Source organism: Natrix helvetica (genome assembly GCF_964273705.1).
Source record: "Natrix helvetica genome assembly, chromosome: 12".
NCBI classification, from domain to species: domain Eukaryota; kingdom Metazoa; phylum Chordata; class Lepidosauria; order Squamata; family Natricidae; genus Natrix; species Natrix helvetica.
In genome coordinates this window covers 8473832-8486646 of record NC_138556.1, presented here as the reverse complement: position 1 = coordinate 8486646, position 12815 = coordinate 8473832, and the positions used below count along the sequence as shown (strand labels likewise).

Here is a 12815-nt window from a genome sequence, read left to right as displayed (position 1 = left end):
CATCTATATTATAGAATCTCTTGTGGAATTCATAGAGAGTCCTGATTTTTCAACATCACATTTGAGACAATTTTATGGGCATGATCGCTAGTGACAAAAAAATATTTTTCTCCTTTTTTTCAGTAGATTCCGCTTTATGGTAAAATCTTTGTTACTCTGAAGTTTGTCAAAGTCTATTAATATTATTACTACTCATAAATACTATTAAATAGTATTTAACTGCCACTGTCAGCAATAGAACAAGTGACTGAAACGGGAAATCTGAAGTGGATATCCCCTTATTTTTACTGAGAGAAAATGTAAGTGGAATCTTTTATATTATAATGATTGACATTTACAGATCTATGAACAAAGAAAGCCCAAGAAAGCAATGCAGTTTTATTTCTAATCCAAGAAACTTTATTCTTTTAATCCTGTTCAATGCTGCTTTTCAGCTGTTCGGGGTCCATGCTGGACAACTGTATGCCCTTCTCACCAAGCAAACGCTCTACAAGCAGGTAATCCAAACTAGTTTATAAGGTGTTTTAATGCTTATGCTGCCAAAATTGTACAGAGCAATATTATTTAAATATCTCCTGATTATTTTAGGTACATAGTGTCTAAAATTGGTGGTATGGATTATGTTTTATTAAACTCTTGCTTACAGTTTTTCAGTGTTTTGTGGAAAGGAGATACACGTGCCCTTTTCACCTAAAGTTTTTGCTTCATACCTCTTGCATTTTGAGGAGGTAACTACTTACCACACATTCTTTTGTGGTTTCAGGTTGTTAGTTCCTGTATGAATGTTTGCTCTTTCAAGAAAATAAATTAGAAAAATGACTTATTTTCCAATTACAGATATAATAAGATCAATATCATCCTATAAAAGTCTGACTATTCACACGCACACCCACTGACATATGTATGTATGTATATGCTAGACTAGTAAAATGAGAAACATTACCAACCTGCATTCAACCCGTGTGCTAGATTATAATCCACAACCTTCATTGATGAAGCCTTCATCAAAACCGATTTGGATTAATAAATTGCATATATGCATACATGTTTACATATGTGCAAATTATTATACATATATACATATATACCCACCCTAATGTGAACATCGCAGTGAGGTAGATTACAAACAACTGCTTAAGACATTTGGACGACTTTTTTCTTACATCTTTCTAGCAATGCTTCTTTTCTTGTTTTTGAACTTTAAAAATGTAGCAAATGCACAAATTGTTGTTGTTGTTAGTTGCAAAGTCGTGTCCAACCCATCGTGACCCCATGGACAATATTCCTCCAGGCCTTCCTGTCCTCTACCCTCTTCCGGAGTCCATTTAAGCTCATGCCGACTGCTTCGGTGACTCCCATCCAGCCACCTCATTCTCTGCCATCCCTTCTTCTTTTGCCCTCAATCTTTCCCAGCATGAGGCTCTTCTCCAGTAAATCCTTCCTTCTCATTAGGTGGCCAAAGTATTTGAGCTTCCTGTTCAGGATCTGGTCTTCTAAAGAGCAGTCAGGGTTGATCTCCTCTAGGACTGACTGGTTTGATCGCCTTGCAGTCCAAGGGTCTCACAGGAGTCTTCTCCAGCACCAGAGTTCAAAGGCCTCCACTCTTTGGCACTCAGCCTTTCATATGCACAAATTAGGTGATGTTTATTTTATCTCTACAGGTATCTTCTGGGTACACAGTTGGGGTAGTTATTAAAGGCACTGGGCTAAAAATGAAAGGTTGTGAGTTTTAGTCCTATGCTAGTACAAATCCAGCGGGTGAACTTTGACTCACATACAAGAAGCCACTAGAAATAGAGATTCCTAACTTTACATTCCTCTGTTCTCTGCCAAAACATCTGACTTGTTTCTTCCTATGCCAACTATATGTAGCATTGCTGCATAAATTGCTGCATTTATAAAGCCAAATATATCTTGGTTTGTTTTTAAGCTTCTGAAAGAGCATCTGATCAAGATGTTGATCACAGCACAGAGAAAGTGAATAAGAAGAAATTGCTGCCCTTTCTCAAAACACTTCAATGAATAAAGCTGATTATAGGTAGTCCTTGACTTATAATGGAGCCCAAAATTTCTGTTGCTAAGCAAGACAGTTGTTAAATGACTTGTGTCCCATTTTATAACCTTTTCTGCCACGATTGTTAAGAGAGTCACTGCAGTTATTAAGTGAATCATGCAGTTGTTAAGCGGATCAGGCTTCCCCCATTGAGTTTGCTTGTCAAAAGCCAGCTGGGAAAGTTATGAATGGTGAGCACAGGACTCCAGGACACTTCAACTATCATAAATACAGTACATGCGGGTTGCAAACTGCTCGAATTTTGATCACATGACCATATAGATGCTGCAAACATCATGTGTGGAAACTGGTCATAAGTCACTTTTCAGTGTCATTGTAATTTTGAAAGATACTAAACCAGTGATGGGATTCAACATTTTTTACTACCGGTTCTGTGGGCGTGGCTTGGTGGGCGTGGCAGGGCAACAGAAGAAGACTAGGGAGGCAGCGAACAGATGGAGGCGGGGCCAGCCAGAGGTAGTATTTGCCGTTTCTCCGAACTACTCACAATTTCCGCTACCGGTTCTCCAGAACTAGTCAGAACCAGCTGAATACCACCTCTGTACTAAACAAATCGTTATAAGTTGAGGGCGACGTGTATAATAAGGTAACTCACAATAGGCGAAAAAGTACTTATTCAAAGAGCCAGGGAATTAATTTACACAGGATATGGTAAGATCTACCAATTTGAAAGGCTTTAAAATATTATTCAATAAATTCATGGAGGCCGAGTCTATTGAGAGATACTAGAATGGAAGATATGATTCAATACAAGTTGGGAGGTCCCATGGTAGAAGTGGAATTTATTTCTCCACCGCCTGACTAAACCCATTCCAAAGGCATCATCGCAGCTGCTCTAATATATGATATGAAATGAATTAATATTCAATGCTTGTACTTCTGTTTTTATGTTTGCAAGCCACCCAGAGTTGTGGCTAGTGAAATGGGTGGCATATAAATTCAATAAAATGAATAAATGCAGAACTAGAACAGACCCTCATCTAATCCAGCAGGGCTGTTTTAATGTTCTCTGGGCATAGAAGACAGATCCAATTTAAAATTACCAAGAACAGTTGTTTGTACTGTGTTTCTCCGAAAATAAGAAAGGATCTTATTTTCTTTTGACCCCCAAAATAAGAGCTTGGCCTTATTTTTGGGGAGGTCTTATTATTTTTGAGGTGCAGGAGGCAGCAAGCATAGTCACTTTATGGCTGCTGCTGTATTGCAATATTTTCAGGAGAGGGCTTATTTTAGCGCATGCACTCAAACGCCCAATTGGACTTATTATCTAGGGAGGTCTTATTTTGGGGGGAAACAGGATTTTTTTTAAAAAGCTAGTTTGTAACCCAAGTACATCATAGCTTTTGGATCACTACGATTGAAATATTCTATTCAATGCATATCCACAAAGGGATAGATTACTATTCCTTGCCTCAAAAGGTAAGGGCAAACACCATCATATGTCAAGTATTATGAGATTCTGAGCAAGTCTGACTTAATGATTTCATTTCTGTAAGAGTTTTAACGACACTGTAATGAATCTCCCATTAATCTCTGTTCAAGGAAACATGATTGAAAATGAAACAAACAAAGGTATAAGTAATATGACTGGGCTTTCAGTCACTTTTGCCAGAATTTTAGCACTCTAGGCTGAATCTCATAAATAACTAGAAACATATATGATGATATAATATATGATGAATTGTTTCATTACTTGTTAAGCTTACTTACAACAAGGAGGTAGTTATGCAGACACTCACACTCTGGGAGCATATTAAAACTTCTCCCACACAGTAGGCATAAGATTGCTGTAGTTCAATGTTTGTTTTCAGCTGTCACTATATTTTACTCATTCATTGGATACTATGCCAGATACACTTCTAAATCAGACAGTCAACCACATGTAGTACATTTCAGCAAGTGTTATTTAAGGAAAACTCAGGAAGCAATAATATCTCGTAACAAGCTTGTTCCAACCATTAACAAGAATTAGGACAGAATGAGGAAGATAAACAAGTGTACTGATTATACTATAATCAAATCTTTCTACTGCAATCATACATGCATTTATTACAAATTGGTTATATGTTTTAAATAAAATACTTACAGACAACAGATACTCTATATCAACTGATAAAGTTACAGACTTCCCATAGAGCAGGAAGAAAATAAGTTTCATTTATGCCTTTTACACTACGTTTACAGTCAGTTAATCTATTCCAGCCATTGATCTGTTCAAAGAACTTTCCTTGAATCAGGGAATTCTCTGGACTTTATCACAGCTCATATCAAAACCACAGTTCGTAGGCTTCTGCGAAGCCTCAAGAGGCGGTGGATTTTCAATCAATGCTTCCCCGATGCACCACCCCCTTGAGATGTGCTATGGAAAATGAAGTAGCACTTCACTCTGAGCATCACAACAGGACATCTGTGTCGTGTAAAACACGGCTTTGCTGGCCTCCAGGCACTCTCCTCCTTTGAGTAGAAGCGTAGAGCAGAGCACCTAGCTTATCTGCATCATGGCATCAGCTGTTAAGTGGATCATTGCAGGTGAAGGTGGTGGATTGGCTTTAGAATACACCTAGGCTCTGGTACTATTTACTCTTAGCTGCAGAAGGTCATTATTACTGAGTTTGGATCAGTTTCGATTTCTCAGATAAGCTATTGGGGAAAAACAGAAGGAGGAAGCATCGTGTATACCGCCTGGTTCTCCTAAATAAAATTTAGAAAGACAAGCGCCTGGGATGTTATGTTAACAAGTAATTACTGTTAAGAGGGAATCATGCTTTATACAGCCCTAACAATTTGGGCATATGAATAGCAACTCCTCCTGCAAAGCAAGAACTTTAGCAACAACATACATGACTAATAAGCTCTCTGTATTGTGTTCTTTGTAGCTGATTCCCAGAGCCCAGAATTCTGCCTCTTCTTCCTCCCTACTGCTAGAAACACCCATACTTATTTTCAAAGGCCCAAAGGTCAGGGATCAGTACCAAAACACTCGATAAAGGGACAAACTTTTTCCACTCTGGTTACTGCAGAACAACTATTCTTTTGACAGCACATTGTCATTTGTAGATATTTACAAATACAATTTATTCCAGTTAATTCATACTGTCCTTTCCTATCATTTTGCACTGAAGTTTATATTCATATTACTGAATCAGCTGAATCATTTAAAAAAAGGTCAAAGCAGAACACTGTTGCTGATGGACTATCCATAATTTTGTAAAGAATCCCAAATCATAGCAGGTGTTTTATTTATACATTAATCTCCAACTTTGTCAACAGCAACCATCAAACCGAAAACATAATTAAGTATAAAACAGGGAGGCTAATATAAAGAAAATTAACTTCACCTTCATAGTCTTCAAGTTTCAGCACATATGCTGTGGAGGTTTCAAAAATTCAGAACATTTTGTTATACACTTGAGCCATAATGTAGACATAAATTATCAACTGCTATCAGTACAATCAGCACCAAGAAAAAAAGCTTATGAAGACAAGAAATGGGTAGGAATAGACATGAGGAATGAAGAAATTGGACAAAGATGGAAATTTGAAGAAAGAGAACTATTTCAGAGTAATTTGTAATGGAGGTATAAATAAAGGCATATTCAACAAAAAGTAAAACATGTGAAGCAACAATTAGTCTTGCAGTTCCGGACATTTTCCAGCTTGCTTTAAAAATGGAGGATTGCAACGAGAGAAGCAACAACGAAGAAGGAGGAGGGGGGGGGGGATTGTTACAATTTTTGCTCTCGCTTTTATCAGCTAGCCCAGACCTCTCTTGAAGGAACTCATTTGAAGCAACTGCATATAAATAGCAGCTGGCCTACCAGAGATAGAGGTCACTTCAGCTTTACCTGCAGTAGCAGGAATTAAACGATTTGCAGCTTCCAGCATGATCTTAGTAATAAGACGAATGTTTAGCTTCATTTTAGATTTATGTGATAGTTGAAATCACTGTATTGTTTACTCAAGGTCATTAGTATCTGAAGTTTTGGTATATACCTATCTTTTAATTGTGATGAGCATATTTCTGTGTTGGCCATTTTAAGACTCATGATATTAAGAATTAGTGTCTTAAGTTCTCTACATCTTCCTAACCGGGTCAGTTCTGGTTAATTGGTTAATGAGAACAAGCCAATTTCAAATTCTGATTTTGCAGCAAGTATATATGCATTAATAATTGCAGTTAAGCAGTACTTGCTAGAATTAAACAATATACTGTAACAAGTTACAAGACATCTAAATAAAAATGTAACATTATAATATTGCTCCTTTGCAAGAACAAATGGAAGAATTCTTACTTAATAATCAGTGGTTTTCCATAACAGCAGGTTGCTAATATCCTAATATCCCAGCAGAATGCCCAGTAGAGTAGATGGTTAGAATCAGAACCAAAGACATTTGACATTTACTATATTTGGAAAAATTGTAGGCAGTTGTTACATACAATATACAATACAATATGTGAGGAAGCTCTGGAACTCAAGATAACACTTCCTTGTTTCCTCAAGTATAAAGGCAGTGACAAACAAACTATGTACATTTGACGAAATAGCTATGGTATAATCATTACAAAACTAATAAAATTATGTACATATTAACCTTCAAAGGTTTAAAGCATAAGAAGTATGAAACTTTATACTATGTGCCATGATATAATCAGTCTACTGCTTAAGCGTTCACATATCATTGTCAGTTTTTCAGAAATACTGGACAATAGCAATGAAGAAACTATAGAGCTGAATGCTGTAGTATTTATACTAAAGGAAAGCCAAGTCTTCAATCCTTAAATGACTGACTGGAGAACAAGCAACTTCACTTAGATCATCAGCCTAAATTTCTTAAACAGTTAATAGTTTCAGACAGATAGCAGTAATGAAAGCAGTGTTAAATTGTGACTCACAGATCAGACTCTCAAGTGCTCAAAAAAAAATCACACCCACCTTTTATATTTAATCCACCTGCTACACAGATCCAAATTAAAAATGCTATTGAACATATCTCATCATGTCACCTCACCTATTTCCATTTCCAGATGCCACTTGTCTGCTCTCCCCCTACCCCTTTTCCCCACATTATTTCAAATGCAGAACAAACATTAGCCAATAGCAGCAAGCAAAGCATTCATATCCTTGTAACCATTTTACACTGAGCAATTCCACTTTGGAAAGTCATTTGCCAAGTAGTCCAACACATTTGCTTCCAGGGCTCCTCTTATTACATTCATGTTAGATATTTCCAAGACATGTTTTATAATTCATAATCATGGGATAACCATTCTTTTATTTTATTCCTATTTCACTCATCAATAGATATGCAAAATTAATCTTAGAGCCATTGCATTTTACAATATACAATACAATAGCAGAGTTGGAAGGGACCTTGGAGGTCTTCTAGTCCAACCTTGGAGGTCTTCTAGTCCAACCCCCTGCCTAGGCAGGAAACCCTATACCGTTTCAGACAAATAGCTATCCAACATTTTCACTTTATAATCTTCCCCAAGCCATTTGCTTTAATCCTGGTTATCTTCCCCAAACTTATAAGTGTTCCCAATATTCATAGCAACAAATATATGTTAATCCCACTATTAAACTTTAGATGTTACAATTCCATCATAACTATAATCTAAAATAAATACAAATCTATTGTTGCTGGCTCATTAATACCAAATTGTTTTTCTTCATCTTTGATATGAACAGCAACTAGCCTGAAAATGAGTAAAGGAAATCATATAATTTTCAACACGAAAAAGGTAAACATTTTAGAACAATTTTGGTTAATTTAAAAAAATGCTGCCATTTCTTTTAAGCTTCATATTAAAAACAATTAACTATTAAAATATACCTTTAAAATTTTAAGAAATACGGCAACCTATATCTCATCAATTGATGAATCAAAATACACCAGTATCTATCAATACCATAATCTGGAATTGTTTTATATTCTTATTCAACAGAAGGTTGACTTTTTTCTTAAGATTGCCACATTGTTTTGGCTGTTTAGGTTTTGAAGTAAAAAAACATTGAAAGGAATCAACATTCTCTTGTTTGGAAGAACTAGTATTATCTGGAAGGGACACTGTTGCAATTCTGGGGAAAAAATACTCCCTTCTATTCACTTCCTAGAGCTAAGTCTTTCACAAGGAAAACCTGTGAGCTAAACAGCACCCGTGGCAAGGCTTACAAGTTTTACACCATTTTTATATACTAAGCCAGAAAGACAATACCAAACTATCAACACCCATTGAAAGAAAACGCCTACTGCCACTCATTAAACACTTAATAAAGATAGATTTCTAAACACGTGGGTTCTCCAATCACCAACAGGGCACCTACATAAGCAGGAACAATGTTTTGCAATGAAATAAAAAGAACTCTTACTTTGTCATGTTTTTTTACTGGCAGAAAAATAAAGCCTTATTTTTTAAAAAAAGATGTTAGAATAACGGTTGCTTTTGTTTTTTATTTTTAAGTACTAACTGTAAAGTTGAAAAATTAAATTGTTTAGCAAGCATGAGAAAATGTTTCCATGGTTGTCTTCTCCCAGTAGACCAAAACAGGTATCTCTATTGATGTTATAGAATGTGGATAAATATTTCCAGCTAGAGTTTGCCACTCTACTCAAGGCCACCTCAACATTTTAAATAAAAAGAAAAACAGCAATGTGCTCCTCTGTTTATTTGATGAGAAAGCATCCCTTCCATTACATCTGCTATAATGTAGTAGCTCTTGAAAGCCTAAAGCCCTAAACTTGAAAAAGATTATCCTGCTCAATTGATTAACTGCTTCCCTCCTTATTTCACAAACATGCAAACTAAGAATTCAAAACATCCCAAACTTAATCTCAGCATTCAATAGTTCTATTTAACAATAGAAATTTCAAGTTAAAAGAAAAAAAAGGTATATCACTCCTAAATAACATACCATCATCACAAAACAGACTCTTCCTGAACACCCTTTGCTTTTTATATTACAGTTTTACACTTCTATACTCTTTTTTACATTATGGAATGGGTGCTGGTCTTTGGCCATTACAAAGTTTTTGTGTGTGACTCTTCTCAACTTCATAGACAAATGAGAGTGGGAGTAAGGTTGGAAAAATAAGGGTATCGTCAAGAGAGCAGTTAACAGTTCTGTGAGATGGAGCAAGAGTATAGCAAGAAAAATACATCCTTCCTCCCCCACCACATTTTTCCTGAAGAGCTAATACTAGGAAGATTGCCATTTATATAACTTATTCCCTCCACATTTCTCTTACTCGCCAAGCTCACTATTTCCAAAAAAATACCCTGAAAAATCAGACAAGATGGCATGAATTTAAAGAAAAACCCCTGAAGCCTGCTTCTGACATCTTAATATGCTTGTAAACTGCCTTGAACATCTTGTCCTGGACAGTAAAACAAGAAATAAAGAGATGTAGAAAACGATCTTCCCAATTTCTAAAAGATCCTAATGGAAAACAACTTGGATAAAAGAAGAGGGTAAAAAAACAACACCTTTCTGGTTGGATATAAACAAAACATACAACCTCTGGAGAAGTCACATTTCAGCCCTTATTCTTGCAACTCCACATTCTGCTAACCATACAAAAAAAGAACATTCCTATCAGTGTGAAAAATCCTGAACACAGGTCAATTCAACTGCAATTCAGCATAGAAAAAATCATGTCTGTGTTTTAAATAGAGAATCAAACACAGGTAAATCCTCCCCCCACAACCACAAAGGAGGCTTATCATTTATGTTGCTGTGTGAGAAATCTGTTGAGTTTTGCCCTGTTTTACGACCTTTCCCACCACCTTCCTTAAGCAAATCACAGCAGCCGTTAAATCAATAAGGCAGGTTGTCAAAGCATAGCCAAATAAATCACATGGCCGCAGAGAGGCTCCGACAGTTGCTAAGTGTGAAACACAGTCATTCAGTCACTTTTCTCAGTGATGTCGTAACTTCAATCCGGAAAGGAATGGCTGTAAATGCAGGCACATTTCACATGAAAATGCACCCGCATTCACACACCTTAAAAGCACGCACATTCACACTGCCAGATATTTCGATCCAGACATTTTGATTACTCCCAAGGTATCCCCAGCTGTTTACAAACCTGCGGATATACAGATCCACCTGGAAATATGCCTTGATTGCCACCCAGACCCCCTTTCCTCTTACCAACAGGGCCCTACTAACCTTCCTAACCCCAAAGTCCCTTCGGACCAGCGGTCACCAACCAGTGGTCCCTGAGAAAATTTTGCCTTTTTTTATATATATATTGCACGGAATACTATTGATCTTTTTTTTAAAAAGAAAAAAAATCATATGAGTGGGATTTAAAATTATGAATTTAGTGGTCCCTGCGGTGCGAAAGGTTGGCGACCCCTGCTTCAGATGATGCCCTGGGACACATGTCTGTGCCTTCTGACATGGCCAGAGCATCCCCCACAGGCTTCTTTAAAGCCTCCTCTCCCCCCCCCCCCGCGCATTCCCCCCCCGCATTCCCCCCCCCCGCACCCAGGAAAGACTCTCTCCACCACCACCCCACCTCCAAGACACGGGTCTGGCCATCCCCACGTCCCTTTACGCTGCGCTATCCGGGTGGAAGCGGCTTTGCTTTTTTCAATGTATTTTTTAATTTCTTTTATTTCTTCAAGCATGAATTAGATAATAATTCTTTACTGTCAGCGGACAACCTATATACAATGAGACTGGCTGAGCTCCCTCAGTGCAGCCCCCCCCCCCCAACACAATACAGACACAGTCTTGTACTACGGATAGAAGTATATCGGATAGAAGTACAAACATGATTATGAACACATGAAATGGTTACGAATACAAGGGAATATTAGGACAGGGACGGTAGCCCCCTCCCTCCCCCCCTCCCCATCCACCCGAACTGAAGTTGAAGAGGGAGAACTTGCTGGCTCACTCCTCGCTTTACGACCGTTTCCCCCACCCCACCGCCAAATGCGAGGCCGTTGCTGCTCGCTCCTTCCTAACTCGGGAAGACTTGAGGGGAGGCAACGACCAGCTCCCCCCCCCAAATACGCCCCTTTCTGAGGGGACTTTGACGGCCCTGACTTCTTCGCAGCCCCCTCAGCCTTTGGAGCCCGGCCTCCTTTCGTTCGTTCCTTCCTTCCTTCCTTCCTTCCCGGGAAAGCGGCCAGACTCACCCATCCGCCGCCGCTGCTTCTACCGCTTCTGCCGCCTCCGCCGCCTCCTCCTCTTCACCGCCGTCTCGGAGACACTGACACGGGCGCATGGATATCCACGGGGCGCTATTTTTAGGCGGCGCGGCCGGGACTACTTTCGCTCCTCCTCCTCCCCTCCCGTTCGCTTGGAGCGGGTTGGGACGGCTCACTGCCCCCTTTCGCGTGCGTGTTCTTCCGCGGGCCTACTTGATACCATGAGGGGGGCCAGGAGGGAGGTTTATTTTTTTAGAAGAGGCCGAGGAGGCTCTTCGCTGCCTTTTCCCCCTCTCCCTCTCTCTTTTTTTGAAAGTTCCCCCCTCCTTTCCCCGGCTTGGGACTATATTTACTGAACAGTAGGGGAGCGGCTGGGACTGTGACGTTGCTCATGACGTCAGGGCGCGAAGGCCCGAGCGGATAGGGCGGTGGGCGGGAGCAAGGATCCAATCGAGGGTGACGTAGGGTTGAGAGGGGCGGTGGGCCTATCGTGGAAATGTTGATAGGTGGATCCCTCTTCCTTTGTTTGACGAGGCGGAACGCCAATCAAAATTCCGTAAATCGGATAAAAGCAGACCAATCAGAACTAGAAGGAGGCGGGTCCTGCTCGAAAAGACCTTGACAGCGATATGGAGTGGAAATGATTGCGCGCATGCGCCCAAAGCGCCTGCCTTCTTTTTTTTCCTTAAGGGAACGAATGACGCAGAAGCGAGAAAGGATTCGCGCATGCGCAGAAATTATTCGTCCTCCCTTACGAGCCTCTTCCCTACGGAGGAGGCCTCCTTCGCGGGCACCAATTCGTTGCCAGCCTTTTCTTTTTGTGTAGCACCGTTAAAACTCGCTATGCACGCATCATATCACTCCTTTACACGTGCCCCATACACACGCCTTGGGGAGACACGGAAAGTGGCTGCTGGGAGAGAAGAAGCGTGATTGGTTGAAACGCGTCTAAAGCCGCTGTCCGGAAGACTCCAGCCAATCACTGTCCTCCGATGAGCATGCGTTCTACCAGTCCCTCCCACTCTGTATGTAAAGCAGCGCTGGCTGGAGAATTCTGGGAGTTGAAGTCCACAAGTCTTAAAGTTGCCAACTTTGAAGACCTGATGCAAATAATTGTTAGATGAAAATACACAGGAAAATTTAGGGAGAAGGGATGAAATAAAAATTGCAAAAAGCAACAGAATCAGAGAGCAGAAATAAATAAATGGCTTCTTGTCTTTGCAATCATTTCAAATAAACTGATTACCCCTCCTTTTTAAAATTTAGATTTCTGAACACAGATTCTATCCCGTATTTAACTCTTCTCAATCTGCAAATCCAGAACTCAGCATTTTACTTTCTTTCTTCAGGAAAAACTCCATGCAAGATTACCAATCTTTTATTAAAGTACTTATTGCTTTATCCCTGCCCAAAAAGATCAATTTTTGTGAGAATAGAATAGAATAGTATTTTTGTCACTTTAAATGTACGCTAATCAGTATAAAAATAAATTTCATTGCATTCAGCTCTCAAAAGATAATTATTATGCATATGCCCATATACACACACACATATGACACAGAGAAACATCACAGTCTA

At 39.2% G+C, this 12815-nt stretch overlaps 1 protein-coding gene across 8 annotated transcripts in view; it reads right to left on the bottom strand.

Moving 5' to 3' along the window:
• The window catches only part of MEF2A (myocyte enhancer factor 2A), an 85681-nt gene extending 74373 nt beyond the window's left edge, over positions 1-11308 (bottom strand). For all 8 annotated transcript variants that reach the window (XM_081964960.1, XM_081964954.1, XM_081964957.1 and 5 more), the window contains exon 1: positions 11226-11308. The gene's annotated coding sequence lies outside the window, so the exon portion shown is untranslated. The remainder of the gene's footprint in view (positions 1-11225) is intronic.
• Between the last annotated feature and the right edge of the window lie 1507 nt (positions 11309-12815).